This window comes from Panthera leo, chromosome A1, assembly GCF_018350215.1.
Source record: "Panthera leo isolate Ple1 chromosome A1, P.leo_Ple1_pat1.1, whole genome shotgun sequence".
NCBI lineage: Eukaryota > Metazoa > Chordata > Mammalia > Carnivora > Felidae > Panthera > Panthera leo.
In genome coordinates, this window is record NC_056679.1 from 106,615,562 (window position 1) to 106,629,303 (window position 13,742).

Genomic DNA, 13,742 nt, shown 5'->3' on the forward strand with positions numbered 1-13,742 from the left:
AAGCATTGGCTCAGGTCATGATCTCATGGTTCATGAGTTCCAGCCTTGCACTGTCAGTGCAGAGCCTTCCTGGGATTTTCTCTCTCTCTCCTCTCTTTCTTCCCCTACCCCCCACCCCACTCTCAAAATAAATAATCTTAAAAAAAAAAAAAAGAAGTAACTATTAAGTTGACAAAGATTATTTACTTAAAATACATAAGGATATTTGTTTTTTGTGTGTGGAGTTGACACATGAAAAGATGCTCAACATCACTCATCATCAGGGAAATACAAATCAAAACCACAATGGGATATCATCTCACACCTGTCAGAATGGCTAAAATTAGCAACTCAGGAAACAGCCAATGTTGGTAAGGATGTGGAGAAAGGACAACCGTTTTGTACTGATTAGAACGCAAACTGGTGCAGCCAGTCTGAAAGATAGTGTGGAGTTTCCTCAAAAAATTAAAAATAGAGCTACCCTATGACCCAGTAAGTGCACAACTAGGAATTTATCCAAAGGATACAAAAATGCTGATTCAAAGGGGTACATGCACCCCACTGTTTATAGCAGTGCTATCAACAATAGCCAAATTATGGAAAGAATTCAAATGTCCATCAACCGATGAATGGATAAAGAAGATATGATACACACATAAAATGGAAAACTACTTGGCGATGAAAAAGAATGAAATCTTTTCATTTGCAGTAACATGGATGGAACTGACAGTAGTATGCTGAGCAAAATAAGTCAGAGAAAGACAAATATCATATGATTTCGCTCATGTGGAATTTGAGATACTCAACAGATGATCATAGGGGAAGGGAAGGAAAAATAAGATAAACACGGAGAGGGAGGCAAACCATAAGAGACTCTTAAATACAGAAAACAAACTGAAGTTTGCTGGAGGAAGTGGGTGAGTGGGGGTGTGGGTTAACTGGATGGTAGGCATTGAGGAGGGCACTTGTATGGATGTAAGAGATGAATCACTGTGTTCTACCCCTGAAGCCAAGACACTATATGTTAACTAACTTGAATACAATTTAAAAATTACGTAAGGATGCCCTAATGGTTTGCATGGTTATCATTAACTATTTTAAATGTCACTAGAAAATTAGAAATTCTACAGTTACCTTTTTTGCTGTCCCTTTCTGAATGGATACTATTCCTAGGACCATCATTTGGAAATGGTGTTAACAAAACAAACCATATTTAAAAAAATAGCTACAAGGAACCTATGCTTCCTAGAAAATTAAAAAAATTCTTTTAATTGCACTAATGACTGTCTTGGGGCAGTCTATGCCTTGAAACATCAGCAAGCTTGGGCTATAGATGGCTTTATATCCTAAATGGCTCCTACTCAGGAGGCATTAAACACAGTCGTGTGATTACTGCTCACATGAATGTGTTAAATGTACATTTGTTGGGGTGCCTGGGAGCCTCAGTCATTTAAGCGTCTGACTTTGGTTCACGTTGCCATCACACAGGTCATGAGTTTGAGCCCCGTGTCCGGGTCTGTGCTGACAGCTCAGATCCTGCTTCGGATTCTTTATCTCCCTCTCTCTCTCTGCTAGTCTCCTGCTTGTGCTCCCTCTCTCAAAAATAAGTAAATCAACATTTACAAAATGTATAATTTTTGGTAAAAATAAAAAAAATAAACTTGATGTGATACTGGCAAGCATAGAATTTATCATATTGTTAGTGACTTCCCTTCTCAGAAATATGTTTGTTTCTGACATAGTAACTAAAAAAATATTAGAGCAATGAATTTGGTGGAGCCGATCCCCTGTACAAGTGAAGAAGGATCCCAGGGATCATATGCGTATATTCATGATTCTTAACATTCGGAAAAAGCAGTTTTCAAAATAGCCTTTGGTTCTCACATGGGGTAATTGCCCACTGTGGGAAATCTCCCCCAAGTAAGGGCAACTGCAGAGTTTACACTGAAACGCTCCATGTGTCCAGTGCTGTGCTGGGATTCTTCTGTAGGCAGTTATTTCTGGTTGTGTCAGATTCCGAGTCTGAAGAGCCATTGATGGTGAAGACTGCCACCCACCGAAGTTCAAAGTTAGCTGAACTATGCAGGGAAAAGCCCCATCCTTTACTTTGTCCAGGGTGCATAATGCCATGTCTTTCCTGCACCTTGAGGGAAGAAAGAATTCTGAGAATGGGAGTGCTATGACAAAGTCACAAAAGAATGGAAACCTGTACTTTCAGGTTGATTAACAATTGTAGCTTCAATGGGTGTGTGCCATGACAGAATTCTCGTGTATTATTTAGTCTTAGACCTTAGGGGAAGAGCAGTTTTGACTGTATGTGGGATAGATGGGGAATTAGGTGCTGGACAGAAACCTTTGAGCCTCAGGAGGGAGCATCTGGTAATAAGAAACTCAGTTCAGTGCAGTATCCAGTAAACCATGGGGGGAATGGTGAGTGTGAATGTGATATATTAAGGAAAAACCACAGCCTAGTGGGAGGAGGGGAAAGGAGATGACATGTTCTCCTGTTTCCTAGCCTATTTCCATTCTTCATTCTACCCCATTTCTCCATCATATTTCATGTCAGGGGTATCCTTCCACATGGAAATCTTTTCTCCTCTGGATTCCCCTTGTTCATCTCAATGAAAACACTCAGTCTTTGAGTGTCCTCTGAACATTGTGACTGGCATGTACCCATATACAAAGTTGTTTTTTTTTTTTAAGATTTTAATTTTTAGGTAATCTCTATGCCCAATGTGAGGCTTGAACCCACAGCAACCCCAAGATCAAGAGTCACATGTTCTAGCAACTAAGCCAGCCAGGTGTCCCATAGACAAATTTTAGAACTCTCACCCCAGTCTCCTGCCCACCCACTGAACAAGAAAACTTGAAAATAACATAAAAAATCAAATGTATCTCCTTTTTAAAAAGATTTTTTTTATTTCTTTATTTGGAGAGAAAGAGAGCGTGAGAGAGAATGCAAGTGAGCACAAGCAGATGAGGGGCAGAGAGAGAATCCCAAGCAGGCTCCATGCTCTGGGCTGAGCCTGAGGCAGGGCTCAGTCTCATGACCATGAAATCATGACCTGAGTGGAAAGCAAGAGTTGGACGCTTAACCAAGTGAGCCACTCAGGAGCTCCAAATGTGTCTCCTTTTCAAGACAAAAGAAAAGACTCTGAAATGTTTCATGTTTTGTCATCTTTTGTGGATTCTTTTTCCAGTTAGTCTTCCTGTTTAAATTTTGGTGGTTGTCAGAGTTTTATCCTTGGTCCTTTTGCATTCATTCTCTGTTGCATTCATTCTCATTTACAAAATGTATAATTTTTAGTAAAAATAAAAAAAAAATAAACTTGATGTGATACTGGCAAGCATAGAATTTATCTGGATTGTCAGTACCACACATCGGACTTGGATTATGACAGTGACTCCCAAATGCAACTACAACTCTGGCTTATTTCTTGAAGCCCTGATCCATAATCCCCATCTCCTACTGGACACCTTCAACTCAGTGGTGACCAGACCCCACAGCCACAGCATGTGCAAAACCAAACTCATTACCCTTTCCTCCATACCCCCCAACCTTTTCCTTTGTATTAATTACTACTGTCACTCACTTTGCAGAATGCTTTTCACTGGGCTGACTTTAGGGATTTGCACACATCCTATTTTGATTCTCATCTTGATGGTTCAGGAGAATTAAATACTCCAATGACAGTTGGAGTAGGAAAGAGAAAAGGGAGAGTTTGAAAAACAAGGCCTATTTATGAGTTGTGTAAATATAATTGTGTCTTGGGATCCCTGCCCAAATGACAGTACAGATCTTTGCATCCAAAGGAAAATGAGCTCCAGTCATCTCTTTCTCCATGTTGTCCTCAGACTCCCCCTTCCTAATTCTAAAAGAAGTCATAGATGTAAGGCCAACCAGCTCTACAGTAGCACCAGTCTCTGATCAGGGCTTAGACTTCACAAAGTGCTCTCAAACAAGTCCTTGTTATCAGACATGCATTGACTTCTTAACTATTGCTTCCCCTTAAACTATTGCATTAGATTTTGGAAGGGGTTCACATTTTATCTCTCATTAACGAATTGCCTCCAAAGACCCAGCTGGTGACATGAACTACTAATTTTCAACTGCTGTTTCTTAATTGGAGAGAAAATATTAATGAATCAGTACATAGTCCTGTCTGGGTCATGTTGACTGGGAATCACCAGTCAGTCACCAACTAGTGATTAGGCTGAGTTTTCTAGGTCCAGTGTAAAAGTCAATAGAGGCTGCAGTAATCACAAGCAGAATCTGTTAAGTATTTAAATTTCTCTGGAATGATGGCTGTGGTTCTATATCTGGTACCAAATTTCTAATCACCTGAGGTACTAGTTGAAGTCAAAGATGATACAAAGAGTGATACAGGAGGGGAATAATAAGTACTTAAAAAATTCTTCATACCTCTTGAAGATACTTTTATTTTCTTCCATGCTAAATTTAGATATATTTCTTCTTAAAGAGTATGGTGGTGGTGATGGTGAAATTTCTCACTTTCTCAATATGTGAAAGGATACTCCTATGGAATGGTGGAACCACAGGAGGAATGCCTGTCTCCCAGAGACCCTGGACTTGGATCTGGATGTGGTAACTGATAATATCTTGAATGTACGCTTTTTTAGGGAGTCGTTCCATGTATGTTTTGTTGCTGGTGGTGTCCTATGAGGGCTACTTGAATTAAACAGGATTGAGTGTGTTTTGCTTGGAAGCACAAATAAACATACTAACTTTGGATGGCCAGAGGTGAGACTCTGTAGTAAAACATTTATCTTTTTACGAGGTGCCGGTCATAGAAATTCCTATCTTACGTTTGGGGAGTCACTTACCTTATGTGTCAGTAATGACTGTACTCTATAAAAGCTGAAATGCCAAATATTCTCGTTGGCAGGTGCCTTCACATGGAAAGCCCATGACTCAATCCCTACCAGTCAATTTCCAAAAAAGAGACTTTCAGTCAGTAGCTTATGACATAAAGAGGCATATCAACCTTGAGATAGGTTTTCATTACGACCAACTACATAGTAGTGGTTGTTGTAGTAATTTGCATGCTTGACAGCAGCAATGGCACAGCAGTTGTAGTGGTGATATCCAGTGGCCAGAGTTGAGCAGTACTTGCTGTGGAGGCTGGGCTTAGTGGAGGCAGCTGTCATGTTTATAGCAGTCTCTTCCAATGGCCGGAGTCTACTCATTGTTGGCTTTGTATTCTAGGTACTCCAGTTCTAATGGAGATTGGAGAACGGAGATCTAATTACTTTCTGGCTTAATGTGGCTAGAGTTCATTTCTAGTGTTTCTAGTTCACTTCTATGTACCAAGCTAAATATTCAATTCTCTATTTTTTTTTTTCTACTTATATTTCTTACTTTCCTCTTGTCCCATTTACTTACTCGGCCTTCTTGCCTCATTGCTAAAGGAAAGGAATATAGCTAGATTAAGGAGAAATTCTGGTTTTGTTTTTGAAACACTTGAGCTTTGGTATGGGATTGATAAAATGTCTGGATCAGAATCAAGGTTTAGCATAGGTCATCTCATATTAGAAACTTTGAAGGCCTCAGAGAGGGAGAGTTAAGGAAAAAGAGGCACGGGAGACATGTCTGTGTAGGCTTTGCTAGCAAGCCATTAGCAAAGAAGCAAGACCCCAGGGAGGAAACGGCTGGGGAGTGCATCTAGGTAGACAATGTCATGGGTGGTTTTAAAACAAAAGATTGCTGTGCTCTAAGCAGGGAATTTATTTTTTTATTTTTTTTTTTTAAGCTGTGAGTTCTGAAGTGCTGTGTTGATGGGAGGTGACCGCATTTGGACAAAGGAATAAGTTATGAGGGCGGTTTCCCCCGGATTTGGCTTTATGAGTGTCTGTAGAACTTGTTAGAACTTTAGGGAGGCTAAAAGGAAACATGAAGACTGAAGTTAGGTTCCATACCAACGAAGCAGGATAAGAATTCAAATAAATGAGTCAAGAAAAAGTAAAATCATAATTTCTACATTCCTGAGTTTATGAATTGAAAATTACATCCACTAGGAAACTTGTAAAAAGAAACAAGAGTATGAAAGTTGGAGAATAACATGAAGGAATTTTATAAGACAATCTTGGATTAAGGAAGCTATTATGAAAATGACATTAAACCTCGGACCATAGCAATTAAAAGATGGCTGCATTTGAAGATTTAAAAAAGTTTCAGGGCACCTGAGTGGCTCAGTGGGTTAAGCAACTGACTTCAGCTCAGGTCATGATCTCATGGTTCATGAGTTCGAGCCCCACATCAGACTCTGTGCTGACAGCCTGGAGCCTGTTTGAGATTTTGTGTCCCTCTCTCTGTGCCCCTCCCTTGCTCATGCTCTGTCTCTCTTTCTCAAAAATAAGTAAACATTAAAAATCCTTAAGTTTCTGCATGGTAAGTCACGTGTCCCATAAAAGATAATTTATTAGATGTTGAGAGTGCTTTTACACGGTATTCAGAGAAGAGAGCGCTAAGCAATAAAAGGTGAACTGAAATATAAAGCAGCAACTTGCAGCAAAAGAAATTCACATGTTTTATTTTAACCTATGAAGATACGTTCAGTATTGGTGAAATTATTAAAGAAGAAGTTAAAACATCGACAAATCATTTTTTCTCTTTTGAAGTAATATTGACAGCAATAAGGCGGTAGTGATAACAACAACAGTAATAATACAGGTTTGCTGAACATTTACCGTATGCCAGATGTTGTCAGAAGTGCTTTACAGGAATCGATTTATTTAATCTTCACAAAATCCTGATAGGTAGCTTGTTATTATTTTCCTCTAGAATTTAACATTCATGGATGTGGGTAAATTTGTCGGCTTTGTTCACTGTTGGACTGTTATTACTTAGAAAAGTGCCTAGCTCACAATATGTACTGGATAAACGTCTGTTGTTCGAACGAATTTTTGTTTTGCAAATGACAAAACTGGGCCACAGAGAGGTTAAGTATGTTGCCCAAAGGAACAAAGCTATAAAGTGGCTGAATTAATTTTTGCTGCCAAACAGTCATTCACTGGAGCCTGAACTCTACATCGCTGTAGTGCTTCATACGGAAAAGCATTAATACACAGTGTCTGGAAGATACCAGTGGAAAGACATTATCTTTACAGGGCGATCGGCAACAAAGATCAGAGTGAAAAATACACCCTTTAACTCAACAGTTTTACTACGGATGTACGCACGTACGCGAAGATTTACTTAGAACTGTGTTTCTTGGTGCATTCTCTCTGTTAACAGAGTGCTTTACAGAAGCTAAGTGTTCATAAATAGGATTGGATAAAATGGAATGCCGCTTTACAACGTGGTGGTTAAAAACGGGTCATTCTCTGTGTGCTGATTTGGAAAGATTATCATAAGGGGAAAAAGCAAGGACCCAAACAATTAATACATTCTGCTCTCTGCCAAAATGAATCCAGTATGTTCTGTTTCTATAACTCTATGTCTATACCTCCACATATCTCTCAGACACACATCACACATATGCTCAGATGTAAGCTTGCAGTTTTTCTTGGAGAGGGATTTGGTGTCTGTTTATGGAAAGAGCTTTTGTTGGATTGTATTTGACCATGGACAAGCATTATTTTTTTTAATAAAAAGCTAAAGCATAAACTAAATATTTGCATATACCCAAATACATTAATGTCAACCTATAAACATTTTCTCTGTGGAAAAAACGAGAACAGTAGGAGGGCAGTAGGATCAGAGGCAGGAATGCAGGGAAGGAAATCTTTCTTCTTTAATGGTGTTTAGTTTTTTATAATGGGAATATGCAATTTAAATTACTTCTTAGAATGAACGTCTGGCTTTTCTTTTTAATCTGGAAGTACACATGTGTAACAAATTGAACTCTAAAAACAAAATTTTAAAGTGAGTTAAGTCCAGAAAAATTGTTTTGAAGGCTATAAAGTTTTATAAGCTTTGAAGATGTGTTACTCTGTAAGTCATTCATGTAAATGTGTATACTACCACACAATTTGTGAAGACTACAACTACTGCAGAGTCAAATTCAAAATTTTGTTGGTGATACTTAAGATGTTACGTGTTTTTAGTTTGGAACCTCGTGTTACCGTTCTGTGATAAATAACACAAAGTCTAAGACAATCTGGAAAAATTTAAAGTTAAAAAAAATTTAGGACACCAATGGTTTCCTTCTGGAATTTTTTAAATTGTGATTTTCTGTAAATTCAAAGAAGAAAAAAATCAGTGTTTCTACTTTACCTATTCCTGCCACCCCACTAACTTCATTCCTTAGGCAGTAGCTGAGAATAAAAAAAGACAACATTTTTTCAGATACCCAAATGGCATCATGTCCTTCTGGTACTTCACGTTCAGCAGAAAGGACCAAGTAAATCATTTGAACAGACTGAAAGGTCAGATGCACATAAGTGGGCAAGAAGCAAAAGCAATTTCAGGTGTTTTGTGAACATGCCAAACATGACTCCAGTTAATATTGGCCAGTTACGTAAGCCTGCTTTCATCTCTGCATACGTTCATCCACCAGGGCACTAGTACACTTAGGGTTTTCAGAGGCTAAAAACCTGAAACAACCCATGTAAGCAGGAGTAGAGGGCACATAGAGCATGTATTCTCTCATAACCAGCTGTAATAGCAGAGTAAAAATAGGACAACAGGAGAGCCTAAAATTGTTAATCAACTCTTGAAGAGAAAATACGTAATAAAGGCTGATGATCATGATGAGAATGGTCAAGGCAGACTCACCTGTGTGTGGATGATTTAGGTAGAGATGGAAATTATAATGTAACTCCACATACAGAGAAGGAACTTGATCGGGGGTGGGGGTGGAAATCTATTCTCATGCCCTAGAGAGAAAAATGTGAAAAAGACTATCATGTATTTCTCAAAATAATTGGAATCTTAGGAAAAAAGAAGGCTAGCATTAGAAGGTTCTTCAGAGGTTGAAAGAGTTGATGTTAGAGATAAAGTGAATGGGTGTGGCCATTCAAGGGGATGAAGATACTCTGAGCAAACAGAAAGAAGCTGGAGAAAGCTAGTGGTGAGTATCATGAGGAGGTTGCCTGAAGAGCTGGTGAGCTGTTCTGAGTCAGTTTAGAATAGGGTTGGGTACTCATAGGAGATCTTGGAATGTAAGATTCATTCTTTGAAATTTGATCCAAAAGACAATGATGGTTCAGTATGGTTCTTGAGCAAAATAGAATGATAACATGGGTATTTTGAGGGGGATAATTTATTGGGGCTAGAAAGACTAAGTGAAACAAGTTAACCAAGATTGTTTGACAATATACAAAAGAGAATGATAAAAGGCTAGAGCAATAGGGTAGTTATAAATTTGGATGTAAAAGTCAAAGCTGAGGTATAATATAGTGAAGGAACTGTGATACTCTCCAGTCACAGATGTGCTGGCTCTGATATTAAGTGCTTGTAAGTGTTTAGTTTTATGTAAAATGTCTACATACTGCTTGTCTTCTCTGGAGGTCCCACGAAATGGATGAGGGAAGGGGAGCTATCCCAAGAGATGTGAGGGAAAAGTATGAGAAACTGAGAGACAAAGAGAGGCAGAGATGCACCAAGAGAGAAGGAGAAAGAGACAAAGGTAGAGAAAAAAGACAAAGAAATGCAGAGAGGGGCAGAAGGACAATGCCTGGGTGGAAAGGGGAAGAGAATAGACTTTTCTTACCCTTCATTTCCCCCCTTTTTTCAAATTATAGGACCTCTTTATAGCTGCCGTTTCCTTCTGGAAGCCCATTTGTGTTTTTGCATAAAGATCATATACACCAGTCTAGCAAATGCTGGAGCACTGTGGGATGCAAGGAAAGTTTCTGAAATGACCATCATACTAAGGATATTCTTTGTTTCCAGACAGGATTTTTCAGATATCATTTACTCTTGGTGGATGCTCTTGTTTTGCTAACATCTGTGGCTAGGGGACGAATCTCCAGTTTTTCCCTTTGAGCTCAGTAAATTGTGTCTCCTGATGGTAGATGTAGGAATTGGAGCTCCACGCTGCTCCTGTATCTGTCAAGGGCAGCAGCAAGGATGAGACTAGTTTCACCTGGCTATGTAGGGGCATCTGGGGGGCTCAGTGGACTGAGCATCTGACTGTTGATTTTGGTTCAGCTCATGATTCCAGGGTCATGGGATAGATACCCACCGTGGGTCAAACGTGGAGCCTGCTTAAGATTCTCTTTCTCCCTCTGCCCTTCTCCCCCCACTTGCGTGCTATTTAAAAATTTAAAAAATAAATAAATCAAAAGATTTGTTTTCATATTAGAAATGGAAAAAAATGGCCTAAGTATGAAGGTAACATTTTCCTTGTCATATCTTCATGTTATATCTTCATTTTTTTTATTGGGGGTCGGTATAAATCACTTAGATATACTTTTGTTTACACTGTTAGGGTTCATGATGAATGTCTATAAAGTAAATATGCCTCAATTTTATTCCCTTTTGAGAAATAGTCTCTTGATTGGGATTTGCTTTTTTTTTTATCACATGAAGGTATCATGAGATTAAATGCTAAATACCGTATTCTTTTTGGTAAATACTGTATTCTCTTTGGTAAAAATAACTAATATTTGTTAAGCATTTATGATATGTCATGAAGGCACTGTGCTAAATGCTAACCATATGTATGTGTGGTGTATGTGTAAATATACGGCCTCACTTAATTATTATAATTTACCAAAATAAGTGCTGTGTGCTATTATTTATTTTACAGATGAGAAAATGAAGCATGGAAGTGCCTGAGCCCAAGTCACAGGGTGTTAAGTCAGAGAGCTAGGGGTAAGGCCAGTTGGATTGCAGAGGCAATGATCTTTAATTAATACCTTTATCAAAAATGTAGCATTTTCTTCGCATTTTGTATTGTCATACTGATTTTCCAGATAAAATATTTTCTTCTTGGCTTTTTGTGTTTTTGTTTTTGTTTTACTTTTCTAACATCAGTTGAATAGTTAGTTGGCTTTGTGATTCCTAGGTGAAAAGTCTGTCCTGCTAAGAAAATTCTATTTCTACCAACTGCATAATATTTGAAATTCCAGATAGGAGAGCTTGATTTCTTTTATCTAGGGTTCCTTTAAAATACCAGTAATATGGTAGAACACTTTAAATTGTTTTCTCTCATTTCTTAATAGAATTAAATTTTCAGAAACTTTATGACCATTCATTTTTATGGAAAAGAAGGAAGAAAGCACGTGTGAACCCTGGCTGCTTGCAGTGTCTCACTGAGCAGGAGAAAAGGGAAAATGGGAGCGGTTTTGCGTATATTTGACCCAAACTTTGTGTCCCTGTCTCTCTTACAAATTCATTCTAAAATATTATAATTATGCCTCCAATATGCTAAGGTTGGCCTTAAAAAATTAATTTAAAAATAATGGGCTAAAATAAAACATCTATAGCAACCTGAGCTCAAATAACTTCAAATACCAGAAAATAAGAAACACAGGAAGAAAAATAAAAACTGTCTTGGGATGAGCACTGGCTGTTACATGTAAGTGATGAATCACTGAATTCTATGCCTGAAATCATTATTACACTATATGTTAGCTAACTTGGATTTAAATTTTTAAAAAATGAGGAAAAAAAATGTCAGAGAAGAAAGGAAAAAAAATCAAACTGTTCATCAGAAAAAATTTTAATGGATGAAGTAAGTTTCTTTAAAGACGAATATCTTATGTGTGGTTTTAAAAAGACCATCATGTAGCTGCATCTAAGGGAACCACCTAAAACAAAAATGAATATAAGGACTTGGACCCATATGAACCAAGAAATGACAAACAGAAAAGAGGAAATGGGAACATTTTCATTAAGAAAAGCCTTTGTTGGTACAAAAAGGCAAAATTACCAAAACGATAGACCATGAATAATTTCGCATCTAAAATAGCTTTGAAATTGGTAAAACAGCTAGAATGAGAAAAAAAAAAATCATTGTAGGAAGCAGTAAGACTTTTTTTTTTTTAAGAAAAGACACGACTAAATAATAAAATACTTGAGGATCCATAGGTTTTGAAAAATATAGTTACGTTTAATACAGATACCTAATATTGAAGAAAGTACTCCTCAGCAAAAGATAACATCTACCAAATTTAGAAAATAGGCTTGAGGGAAATATTCACAACATTAATAATAATGGGTTAATAGGCAGCTATTTAATTTTTTTTAACATTTATTTATTTTTGAGAGACAGAGACAGAGCATGGCTGGAGGGGGGTAGAAAGAGAGGGAGACCCAGAACCTGAAGCAGGCTCCAGGCTCTGAGCTGTCAGCACAGAGCCTGATGTGGGGCTCAAATCCATGAACCATGAGATCATGACTTGAGCCCACGTTGGACACTTAAACTGATTGAGCCACCCAGATGCCCCTAAATTTTTTTTTTTTTGATGTTTATTTATTTTGAAAAAGAGAGCTTGGAGGAGGGGCAGATAGAGGAAGACAGCACTTCCAAAGGAAGCTCCACACTGACAGCAGAGAGCCCCATGTGGGGCTTGAAGCCACAAAGGTGAGGTCATCACCTGAGCCAAAGTCAGATGCTTAACCAAGTGAGCCACCCAGGCTCCTCTAGCCAAGCTATTTAATATTCTCCTAGAAATCAACAACAAATCTGGAAAATACATGACAAAATTAAACAGTACTGGGATAAAACTATTATTATCTGATTAAAGTGATTAGAAATATTGGAAATACCTAGTCTTAGTAAAAGCATGAAGAACCAGGCAGTTTGTAGACACTGTAGTGGGAACATAAATTTCTAGAGTATCTTAGCAAACATTTGGCCAAGATTAACTTTTTTAAAAATCTGTACCATAGGTAAGGTCTAACACATGTCAAAAGGTTAATATCCAAAGGTATTTATTACAACTTTATTTAAAAATGCAAAAGAAAAAGAAGGGGGGTACCTGAGGAGCTCAGTCAGTTGAGCATCCAACTCAATTTCAGCTCTGGTCTCAGGATTGTAATCAAGCCCCATGTTGGGCTCCACACTGAATGTGGGGCCTCCTTAAGATTCTTTCTCTCTCCCTTTGCCCCTCCCCACCCTCTGTCTCTCCAAAATAAAAATTAAAAAAGAAATGCAAAAAAATATGGGGCGCCTGGGTGGTTCAGTCAGATAAACATCAGACTCTTGATCTCAGCTCAGTTCTTGATGTTAGCATCATGAGTTCAAGCCCTGTGTTGGGCTCTGTGCTGGGCATGAAGCCTACTTTAAAAAAAAAAATGTGGTACCATCGTACTAAATGTAAAGGGTGAGCTAGATCTTTATGTACTGATATGAAAAGTGTTCAATATAAATTAAGTGAAAAGTGCAAGAATGCAAAATAATTAGTACTTACAAATGTATGTATGTATGTAAATGTGCACACATACATGCAAAGATCTAAGCATATAGATGTACACAGGGAAACAATGTCCCCAGGGATATATATTCACATATAACATTGTTTTATTGCTGACAGGGACGTGGGTAAGTGGAGGGAAAGGGGAAGGACTTTGGTACTTACTTTAAAAGCTTTTTTTTATATTAATTTTACAAGTATATATGAATTCTGTAAAAGTAATCAGAAAGAAAGCTAAAGTGCATGTTGTGAAAACCGAGCATTCAAAAAAGCCACCCATAAATCCCCCTCTTTTTTTATTTTGGGCTTTTAAACTTTTTTCTCATATTAAAAGGAGTCGTATTTATAAGACATTCTGTATGTATAGAAAAAGAACACCGTGATTTGTTGTCTCTTTGAACTAACAGTAACATCGTGAAATCTACTTGCCACAAGAT